Source organism: Protopterus annectens, chromosome 3.part0 (assembly GCF_019279795.1).
Source record: "Protopterus annectens isolate FY-2018-M chromosome 3.part0, PAN1.0, whole genome shotgun sequence".
Taxonomy (NCBI): Eukaryota; Metazoa; Chordata; order Ceratodontiformes; family Protopteridae; genus Protopterus; species Protopterus annectens.
Genome location: NC_056731.1, coordinates 1,642,790,946 through 1,642,803,455, shown reverse-complemented (window position 1 = coordinate 1,642,803,455; position 12,510 = coordinate 1,642,790,946).

The following is a 12,510-nucleotide window of genomic DNA, read 5'->3' as shown; positions in this document are numbered from 1 at the left end:
GACAAATTCTTTGATTTGGCATCTGTGACAGCAGATCGTCTGTATATATCCAGAGGCAGAGTGATAGAAATGTTTTTGGTCTTATGGTTTAGTTTTGTGGGTTGCTTCTGACTGTCATATTTCTTTTTTCACTCTGGGATCCAGAAAGAGCCATCATCCAGGCAGCCATAAAGAGTTTTCTGTTTATTTCCCAAATCCCTGTCACATGCTGTAACAATGCAAGGGTTGTAATGCCAGGCTTGTCTGACACTTGCATGCTTTCATGACACCCAAGGTGTAAAGTAAAGCACTGTAATCCCTGCATGTGACTTGGTCCTCCTAGTGCATTCTCCTTAGAGTCAGCTAGAAGTCATCAATGCGATATGTCAAGTAACCTCCTTTCTCCTGTAGGATCAGTGAGGTGATACTAGCCAATCACTCCCAACCTTCTGAGTTACTCTTCCTTCACCCGGGTTATTAACTGAACCCAAATCATGTGGGTCACAGCCAGAGCTTTATTCTACACAATACCCAGTATCTTTTCCTTTCCTCTTTCCTCCACAGTGGAAATGGCAATTACCCTTAACCATACTTTACCAACACAACCCCAGTCAGACTAACCATCTTAATGTTCCTCCTTTGCATGCTGCCTGAGAGTTTAATGTTTTATCTCTGTAATGGCTCCATCACTCTGCATAGTATTCAGTTTGACCCTTGAAATGACATGTACTGTGAATATATATATATATATATATATATATATATATATATATATATATATATATATATCCAATATCTTACCGGTCTTTCCATAGCCCACTCCATTCACATTACATACTTGTGTTGCATTGTGTGGTGAGTTCCATATAATTTTTCCTCCTGTCCTCTCAAGGTTAATCTCATTCAAACAGTGCTTTACTAATGGACTCAGACAAAGTGCACAGCTTTGCATTTTACAATAAATTTTAGCTATAGTCTCTTAACTCACAACAGTGATAATCAGTAAATACCCTTCTCTGCTCCTCACTACTTTATAGGTTCATAGGTAAGTAGTAGGCTAGCTGTCTTTCCGGGCCATTTTAAGCCTAGCTATTTTCCCTTTTTGTACTCAAGATAACCTATCCCTTTTGGTTGTACATTGGCCTTACCCATGCCATGGACAATAATTCTATATTGCCCCTAATAAGAATAACTGTGAACATGCCATAGATAATTTGAGAGGTTCCATGGATGGGATAAAGCACTTAGGAGCAACATCTGGCCATTAGTAGTACGTGGGGCAGACCTGTGGTAAATTTACTATTTCCTATTCATAGAAAGTGGACACGAAAGAACTTTGTTTTACGTGGACGCGGAGTCTGTTCCATAGTAGGGGTATCCTCTGCAAAATATACCTGTCCTTCCAAACCTTTCTGTTGATATTTCAGAAAAAGTACATTCATCAGTAATGGGCCAGAGGATGCCTTGCATGCCAGACATAGAGCACCTCTTAGCAATGTGTAAGATACTGAGTATGATGACCAGGCTTTGAGTTGGTCCATGTAGGACATGTCATGTTATTAAGGCCTTGGATCCTTTTAGTAAGGTCTCTGTGTGGGCATTTCAGTTATTGCATATGTCAGGGCAGATGCATGCCAAAGGGGGCATTATATTTAATGACTGGCCTAATGAGGGCTGAGTAAAGGGGGCAATGATATCTTTAGATCTAAACACAGTCCCTTTGTTTATAAGCTGTGTAATATAGAAGGACTTTCTTACAACAATAGACATGTGCTGGTCAAAAGTTAGGTCACTGTCCACATAATCTCCCAAATCCTAAACAACTGGGTCAGCTCTTAGGTGGTACTGTCAGTGTGGTAGTTCCCTGGGTAGATGACTTCCCCAAGGATACAGTGATGCATTTTTTGGTATTTAGTTTCAGCCCATGATTTTGACACAAGCTATTTGTTTGAGACAAACTTTTCTACAGGATGGCTATGTCATTTGGGGATTCAATGATCTCTTAACTTGCAGTTGTCTACAAACTAAGTCAGTCAGAGCCTTTTAGTACTGGCTTTTACTTCAGAAAAGTAGATGCCAAATAGGAGAGGTCCCAGCACAGAAACATGGGGGGAGTCCACTGGTGACTGATCTCTTTGTGGAAGTAACTTCCCCTATTTTGATTATCTGCATCCTGTGAGCCAATTAGCAATCTAGTGGGTGACATGGGGGGGGGGTTCCCAATTTATTTAGCTTTTTTTATTATGCCTGAGTAGGGAATTGTGTCAGAAGCTTTGGCCAGGTTGAGGTTTGAGGTGTGGTGACCTTTTAAAAAATATGCCAGGTTGAGTAAACTTGTTCTGGCTTGATGAACCCAAACTGGGATGGATCTAGTGCTTGGAAGTTCCCCAATTCCTGACTGATTAACTCCATGATAAGTCTTTATATGGCTTTGCATATGAGGCTGGTCAGATTTATGGGTCTGCAATTGCCTTTGTCTGTGGAAGGTCCTTCCTTATGTAAGGGAATGACTGTAGCTGTTCTCCATTTGCTTGGTACAAAACCTGTATGGAGTCTGAAATTGAACAATGTTGCTAGGGGTGTGGTTAAATTGTGATTCATGCTATTACAATGTTGTTAGGGATGTGGCTAAATTGTTATTCATGCTATTTAAGATGCATCCAGGGATATTGTCAGGATACATTGATGCAGTATTTTTAGCATTTGATAGTAGTTTTAGGACTTCACCTTGTATGATATCTGGAGATGAAACAGTTTCAGGTACATTTTGAGGGACAGATGAAGGGGAAAGAAGGGTGAAGTTAGAGCTAAATTTATTGGCCAGTATGCCATATCTTCAGCCATCATTTGCAATCAACTCAGCTGATTGCTGTGTTGTGCTTTTGAAGTTACAAACATAATTAAAAAATACCTTGTGATTGTCTCTGGCTTCAGTAGCTATTTTATCCTCAAACTTGGATTTGTGGATTTTATTAAACTCCTGAGTTATTTGTTCATTTCAATGACAAGGGCTCTAACACTCTGAGAATTACTCTTACATTTGGTCAGATGTCTTTTCCTTTTATTATAAAGCTTGTTTGCTATTGTGGTTCTACCACATGGGTTTATTTCTGGGGTTTGCCATGCATTGGTTCCTACAAGGTACAGCAGCATCTGCGCAGCTGTTCACATACTGATATAGTGTGGTGGTGCACACTTCTGTTTACTCAGTGGGATTAACTGGGTTTGATGGGGATTTGAAGCTTGCCAATGACTTAGAAGTAGGTCATTTGTCTTAAAGAAATTTCTAAAGGTACCTTGGGTGAAAGGAATCTCTGGTTTCAGTTTTATTTTGAATCAGACTGGTTCGTGGTCAGACCTAAACAGTGATGAAGCTACACAAGGGATGGTGCAAGATGCTCCCATATTAGTAAGGAGAAGATCCAAGATGATATTCTCCCTAGTGGGTACTCTGAGAACTGTTCCACGGCATTTATATTGACAAGTCCAGGAATAGTGGAGTAGGTTTCTGTAGTTAGGCATTGCGGCTTTCTTGGGTCATAGAAGGAGTTCTGTAGCTATATGGTATATATATATATATATATATATATATATATATATATATATATATATATATATATATATATACTATATGGTATGGGACCTCTCTGATGGCTATTTGGACATGAAGCCCTAGTACATCATACAGCTTTACCAGCCTTGATGTAAGTCTCTTCTCCTCCCGCACAGTAGCTGGTCTAAATGTGTGTAAGGCATTATAGCTCTGCACAACTGTAATGCTCTCCACCATTTTAAGCCATGTCTCAGTCAGTACACAGATGTCAATGTCTTCTAGGGTGATAAGGGGTTGTAGGGAGTGGGTTTTTTTGTTCAGGTTTGATCAGTAACACCTTCATATTTTCTTTTGCTTGTTTTGCTATATTGGTAGGTTTATTAGGCTGGCATTGCCTAAAAAATGCACTGTGGTGGTGGACAATGTCTTTGCCAGTAATCAAAACCCTAGAGGGGACAGATGCAGGCCATCCCTGCTGAAGCAGTGTGGTCTGTCAATCACAACCTCCCAGGCTGACAAATATTGGAACCCTCCAAATGACACCAAAAACTAAGCCAATTATTGAAGTTGATTATTTTTTGCTCATATCGTGGCATTATTCTTGGGGAAGGTAGAATGCTGGTCAATGCTAGGCCTATATTTTCCTTGGACAGATAGTCTGAGAGCTCCATTATGTCTCTCATTATATAATTTAGGGAGGTACACCTTAGGTCATTGACACCAGCCATTGTGTTGCAGAGCCTTTAAAATATTCCCAGATAATTTGCAATAGTTGATACTAATACATATATGCTTCTCATGAAAACAGTTTGGCACAGACCTTAAATTTAACTTGAATTTATTAACTGGTACAGAACATAACTTTGAATCACATTACCTTTGAATTAATTTCATGTGTCAAGGGAGTCTATTTACTGAAACTTGCAGGACATTTCTGTTCTATAACTGACTTTTTTGGTTTTTACTTTGTGGAGAATTCCCACTTCACTCCCTTCAGTCTTCACCTTACCCTCATTTCCACCCATCCCACATTTACCTCTCAACCTGTTAATGCAAGAAATCTGGACAAAGCCTAAAAAATGGGGGGACAAAGGCCCAAAACTGGGACAGATTTTAAATATTGCTCTCAAAAACAGAGACAGTTGCTAGAACAACAAGATTTGTGTTAGCATGTATTTTTCTGAAGGATATGAAGTCTGAAATTCAAATGTATGTCATTATTTAGTAATTTCAGTCTGCAGTGATTTGCCGGAAAATCACAAATTTTATGAAGAACAAACCTAAAATATGACACAAAAATCTGGACAGTCTGCAAAAATCTGGAGAGTTGAGCGCTATAGCTTTCAAAGACTTTAACATATTATATCCTCATTTCCATCCACCCACCACATTCATTTCCATTATGTTTATGTCTTTCGGCTTTTCCCGGTTAGGGGTCACCACAGCGGAACTCCGGTCCGCTAATGATTGGCAGTTGATTTTTATGTACCAGCTTGCCAGGCCTGACGCACAACCTTCAACGAAGGTACACCCATTCACGCATGTCTTCACGCAGAAGACACTCTAGCTGAGAATCGAACTGGACAGCGTCTTACTGTGAGGCGACAACGGTACCGCAGCACCACCACCGCAGTCTCATACTCAACCCTAACATGTGATTGCTATGTCCTGCCTTCTATGCTACATCACAATGAACAAGTCATCAAATTCTTATGGGATCAACTAACTTGAAAGATATTCACAAAATACACGTTGCAGTGGAACTTCTTGGCCAGTTACTCATTTTCTCCTAGTTTAACCTGACTTCAGAAGTCTTCCTTACCACACAGCCTACCACTGTGCACTTTACCCTACTTTGTGGTGGTTAGCACAGAGGATTAATGCTATGAGCTGTTAACAAACTGCATCCAGTAGTCTAGGGTTTGATTCCATCAGAACTACATTTGCTTTCTCTGTGACTGAGCAAGTCACTTAACCAGTGTTGTGTGGTAACTGGGAAACTGGGCCAGGCTGCTCAATGATCTCCTTGAATGCATACCTAGTAACTACCTATAACCTATGCTCTTTGTAGCAGTAAACACATTCTTCTCACTCAATCTTCTCTATGGTGCTTCTTCCTACTACTTGTCTTTGCTGAAATCAAAGGGTCTGTCACCCCTTATTCTTTTTGCTTCAACCTACTATAATTTCTTTATAAACTGCCTATAGACATTAATAAAACAGGAATGTGAATTTCCAGATTTGATTGATAAGTGTGCTTACATAGCACCATATTGCTCTACTCTGTTGTGTTGTTACTAAAACTGACATTAGTGAAAGTGCAATGGTGTGATTTACCATTAATAAAGTAGAAATCCATCAGTGTCTTCACTGTACTCTTAATCGTTTTGGCTAGTAAGATCCTTTAAAGGGAACATTTCTGTAAATTTTTCCTAGACATTCAATTGTGCCTCATAACCAGTTGCCTGCATAGCCAGAGGGCATCAGGCAGGCAGCTCTAAAAGTCTTCAAGTTTTACAGTCAAAACCTAGAAGAAATTTACAAAAGGTGCATACATTGAAGTTCTAACATGCGGTCTATAACCTTGGCTTGGTAAATAGAAGCAACATTGTCAATGGTCAGTCTTTCCTGTCCACTGCAGGTATTGAGGCACACAGACAAAGTGTCTAACTCAGGAATTGTGGTGACTGCACAAGGTCAGAACAATATGCTATACCACAAAGTTTGCAGAGACAGCAGGACTACACTTAAGTATCTCAGCAACCATTATATTACCAGCACAGGGGAGGGAGAAGGGGTTAATTATGGTGGAAATAATTATGGGGATAATAATCTCACACAGTTATAATGTCTAACTCAATAACTTAGGTCTTCACTACAGACTTTATCATTCGGCTAGAATACAAAGATATATTTTTAGTAAATGGTTGAAGGCCCCAGCTATTACTCCTTGAACAACAGCTTTTGAGATGTTCACTTGGACAAACACTTATGTATGTAATATCTAGTAAATGTCTACAAGACAGAGTAAGTCACTGTTTAATAGATATCAGGAGTGAAATGCCTCTGAAAGATAGAATCACCTGTGGTGGAATGAGCTGTTTTTCAGAACCTGTCATGTAGAGACTGTTTATCTGAATCATTGAAACAGTAACTAGCACATTGTGTACTACATGTTCATAACAAACTGCTGCGTCTGAAAGTTGTACTAAAGTCAAATTAAACAGTCTAGTCATGCTTTCAGTATGTTCTCCTTTGTTGAATCATTTTTGTTTTTTAAGAATAGGTTTTAACAACCTATAATCACACTGTTTCAAAGACTCAAAGACCTGTCACTATACTCGATATTCTACAGACTGCTAAGAGGTGACCTATGTCTGGCACACAAGGCATACTCTGGCCCAATGTTGATGGATTTACTGCAAATCGGCAAGTCAAATGGCATCAGAAACACTCAGCCCAGGGATCTAAGCCTCTTCCACAACATTAACCGAATGGTTTGAAGGGACAGGTCTGTCTTGCAGAGGATACATCTGCTCCGGAACAGACTCCCCACCCACATAAAACAAAGCTCATCCTTGAACATACTTAAGTGCAACTTGGATCTATGGATGGGAAACAGAAAAATGCACCTCTGGTCTGCCCCCATACTACTAATTGAAAGAGATGGTTCCTAAATGCTTTATCCCATGCATGGGTCCTCTCAAATAATCTGTTGTATGATCTCAGTTATTGCCACTAGGGTTAATATATAATTACTGACCATGGGATGGGTAAGGCCAGTCTAACACCAAATGGGCTAGGTTAATTCAAACACCAAAAGGGAAACTTGCTAGGCTTAAAATAGCCCACATGGGCAGCTAACCTAGTATTTACCTATGAACCCACCAGTAACAATTTTGCACTTCAGTGTGTATTAATACTATATTTTCAGAGAGATAACTACATTTGCTGAGGATGGATCCTTGGGTCAAGGGGAATGCTTAGCTGTCAGATGAGCACATTCCTCTGAACTTCTTATCACAAGAAATCTGGACAAACCCATAAATAATGGGGGAGGGGTGCAAAGGTCCAAAATAGGGGCAATTTTTTAAATATTGCTCTTATAAACTTATGAAGGTGATAGAATAACAGGTTTCCATTAACATGAATTTTCTGAAGAGTATGAAGTCTCAAACTTAAATGTCTGCTATCATTTTTCTGAATTCAATCCTCAATGATTTGCCAGAAAATCCAAAATTATCTGAGGAACAGACCAAAAATATGAGACATTCTGCAAATATCTGGACAGTTGAGAACTATGGATGATCATTCTTCATCAACTTAAACCTCTCATGCCTTTCTCATTGTTTCAAAAATGCCACCCAAGCTATTAGGTATATGAAAAATGTCCCTATTCTTCCTCAGAATGACCTGTCAACCCTGGCTGCTCTGATCAGCCTTGGATGCTTGCAATTAGAGTAATACCATGGAATCTGTAATGCACACATCCTGCTAATACAGACTTCCTAACAATTCACTCACCTGAAATGCACCCTTGTGCATACATATGGACAAAGCTGTCCACTGGACATATCAATTATAACTCTGAGACACCATATTCATAGGTTCATAGGTTGGTACTAGGCTATCAGCCCTAGGGCCTATACAAGCCTAGCCATAGCAATTCCCTGGCTATTTCTTCCAACACTATTTACTTCCCTGGACCCCTGTCTAGCAGGGTGACTGACGTGATCCCCGGGGTGAATTTCCTTTCTCCCATCCAATCGTCAAGGTTCCTTTTGAGGACGGCCAAAGAGGCACTCTGCTTGACATGTATGGGCAATCTATTCCAGAGTCTGGGGAGTCTCTGGGTCAGGAACCTATCCTTCCAGCATGTTTTGTTTATTGTGATGACAAGGTTTAGATCCCTGGAGCATGTGGCTCTGAGGATTGGTATTTCTTTAAGTGTAGCATGTCCAACAACTCTGGGTTTGACATGGCCTTGTATGTTAAGCAGAGATCGCCTCTGAGTAGACGATATGCGACAGGGTATAGCTGGGGTTTTTTAATGCGGTCAGCATAGGGCATCTGCTTTAGGCCTGTGATTCTTTTAGTGAAGTATTTCTGCGGCCTTTCCAGTTGTTGCAGATGTCTTGAGAGGTACATACCAAACAGGACATTGTATTCTATAATGGGTCTAATGAGGGATGAGAACAGTGGGACAATGACCTCCTTTTTTCTGGATGAAAAGCCCTTAGTGATGAGGTGTGCCACATAGAAGGATTTCCTGACTGTTGTAACAATGTGGTTATCAAAGGTGAGACCACTGTCCACCTGTGTCCCTAAGTCTCTTATCACACTTTCAGTGTTTAGTGTACTGCCACCTATATGGTAATTCACGGGTACATGTTTTTTCCCAAAGGGGATAACTATACATTTCTTGGCATTGAGCTTGAGCCCATGGCTCTGGCACCAAGCATCTGTTTCTGTAAGGCCCTTTTGTAGAGTATCCACATCATTTGGGGATTCAATAATGGCTCCCAGTTTGCAGTCATCTGCGAACTTTGTTAGCCAGAGACCCTTAGTGTTGGCCTGTACTTCAAAGAAGTAGATGGCAAACAAGAGCGGTCCCAGGACTGAACCCTGAGGTACTCCACTTATCACTTGTCTGGAGCTGGATTTGGAGTCTGCTACTTTTACAGTGTGGGTTCTATCAGTAAGCCAGTTAGCAACCCATTGGGTGTCATAGGGATTAATGCCCAGCTTAGTGAGTTTATCTATGATTCCAGAGTTGGGGATGGTGTCAAAGGCCTTGGCAACATCTAGATAGGCTGTGTGAACCACCTTACCCTTGTCCATGGCTCTGGAGACTGATTCAAAGAAGTCAATCAGGTTCAGAAGACAAGATCGGCCCTTCACGAACCCAAACTGGGTGGGGTCCAGTGTTTGAAGGTTGCCAATGTCTTTGTTTATAAGTTCCATGATAATACGCTCCATGGCCTTGCAGATAAGGCTTTTCAGACTGATGGGACAGTAGTTTCTGGCATCCAAGGTGGATCCCCCCTTGTGGAGTGGGATAACTGTAGTTCTGTGCCAACCCTTTCAACAATAACTGCAACAAATGTCTAAGTAATGGAAGTTTTCTATCACTACTTAACCCTTCAGTCTTTCCCATCCTTGCAGCATTTGTAAAATCCTCCAATGCTCACTAATGTCATTCAAACCCAGAACTGTAACTGCCACACTAAGCATGGCCAATTGCAACCTGACTGCCCTTACTGCCTCTCCTAATCCCACTCTGTAAATCACATGCTAGGCTAATAAACTAGCTGACTAATCTCATTCTTACCAAAGCAACTGTTGAGAAAATAGTAAAATAGTATATACATCTGCGCTATATGCTCTTCTTATTGCCTTAGCTTATGACTGTTCCACTAGCTAACCCGCTACAGACTGCCAAGATTCCAGATCTCTTTGGTAACAGAAACCAGAAGTTCTTCCACATCTGGTACCAATGTCTAAAAACTGTGGATCTGAAAGTGAGACAAGCTGTCAGCTACCACATTCAGTTGACTTGGCACATACTTAGCAGAAAACTTAAAAGTCAGTCTTCAAACTTTGCTAAACAAACTTTCTCAGCAGTAATTGAAACAGCACAGATCTAGCCATCCTTTTTCTTCTTGTCAAAATCTGTACCACAGCCCAGTTTTCAGAATGAAATGCAGGTGGCATGTGATTAATTTTTGTTAATGAATTTACTACAGTGTCTTAAGACTGCCACTGTAGCAAGGCTGCTGGACCGGATGAGCCCTTATCAGAAATATTGAATTCACTGGACTTTGCTGGGATGTTGTGATTAAGGTGCCTTTTCAATGCTGTGTGGAAGGTAGGGGAAATACATCAGTACTGGCAGACTGAGGTAGTGATCCTCATTTCAAATAGAGGAAGAAGAAATTGCATACCTGTTCAGGATGGATAGCTTTTCAGCCTCCCTGATAAAGCCTTCACTAGGGTGTTGAAAAGGTTGTTTCTTTCAAATGCTGATTCTCTGATTAAGGAAGAGCAAAGCAGACTCTGTCTTTCGCTGTGGAACGCTGGATCAGCTCTTTGTCTTTCTAGATATTAGAATGGTGGTAGGATTTTGCCAGGATTGACTATGTATATCTGAAGTTAACTTTTTGTGGATCTAGAGATGACATAGAACCTCATGCTCTGGAATATCCTGTGTGAGATGCTACAACAGTATAAGGTATCAAGGTCCATGTCGAGGAGCAAGATTTGCATCGGCATTCTCCAGGTTAGCTTAAGTTAAAGATTAGCACAGGTCTCTGCAAATGATGTCTCTTGTCCCTCTTCCAATTCCTGATTTTCATGGGCAGGATTTCAGTTTACAACAGATGTTTGGAGGACGCCTGGTGTGTGGACACAAGGGGAATATCTATGTTTTTATAGATGATGATGTCCTCTTAATCTCATGTGATTTGCAGTGTCCACTGGAGCAGTTCACTGTTCAGTGAGAAGTAGCTGGTATGAAAATTAGCATCTCCTAATCAGAAGCCAGTGTTCTTTTCCAGAAAAAATGGAATTCCACTTTACAGGAAAGGGGAAGCAGCTGCCTTCAGTGGAAGAGTTTAAGTACCTTGGGGGCATGCTCACCAGTAACAGGAGTGGGATCAGAAGACTGCCCAGTAGATGGGTATAATGACAGCAGTGTTGAATACTTTGTATCTAATTGTAATAGCACAGCAAGAGCTGTATCACGAGATGAAATTATCAGTTTACTGGTCAATTAAGTTCTCTATCCTTGCTGATGGTCATGTGATTTGGGCAGTGACAGAAAGGATGAGATTGCTTGCAGAAGTGAAATAAGTTAGATCTCTCTGCAGAGTAGTTGTCCTCACTGTCCGTGATGGACTAAGGAACTTTGCAATCCATGAAGGTCTCAGAGGAAAGCCACTTATCTTCCAAGCTGATCGTGCTCTGTGAGTCGAGAAAATGTAAAAAAAAAAAAACTGACAGAACACTAGATGAGTCAAACTTGTCAAAAGTTCAGTTTGCAGAATTCTATTACATATATGTTGTGTCTAATGTGAGATCACAGTTGTGCAAAATGTGTTTCACTCTTGTCTGCTGTTTTCTGTTTTTTTCTGATGTTCTGTTACTTTGGAATTGGTATATATAAACAAGGAGGTGTTGGGGTGAAGCTCCCCACATCGCAGGTGCAGGGAAATAGAAGTTATATACTCACTATAACGTTCCATCTGCATTGTCAATCTTCATTCATCCCTGACCTTTGGGTACTTGGTTCCGATCCTTGGAACAGGGCTCAGCTGCTATACAGCTTACGCCAGCCAAAAATTCTCGAGCTAAGACGTTATCCAAAATACCCCTCTCTGTATTACCTCAGATCGAGTTTGCAGCCACATAGCAAGACAAAGGAATCTGTAACAATAGGAAGAAGCCATGTCCAAGGTCAAACCTAACAAATTTCCAGCCCAAGCATCCGATCCTCCAGGAAGTCTACAGGAGGGGGAAGGAGGATGGGGTGTCAAGGGTAAATGAAGATTGACAGCACAGATGGAACATTATGGTGATTATATAACTTCTTTATCTGATGTTGTCAATCTTCATTCATCCTTGACCTTTGGGACAGACTCCCCAGCTACTTTATGTCCTAAGTGGCCTTATGGAAGGATATTCCTGAGAACCATAGAGCCAAAGGATGCTCTTCCCCTGGAGATCATATCCAATTTGTAATGAGTGATAAAGGTATGTGTAGTAGCCCATGTTGTGGCTGCGCATATCTCATCTATGGAAGCCTTGGAGTGGAAAACAGCTGACGCGGCTATTGATCTGGTGAAATGCGCTCTCACAGGCAGAGGTAATTTGAGGTTGTGATTGTAAACGAAGGTAACACATTCTCTTAGCCATTTAGACAAAGTAACTTTTGAGACAGACAGAGTTGGAACAGAAAAGGACAAATAACTGGTCTGATT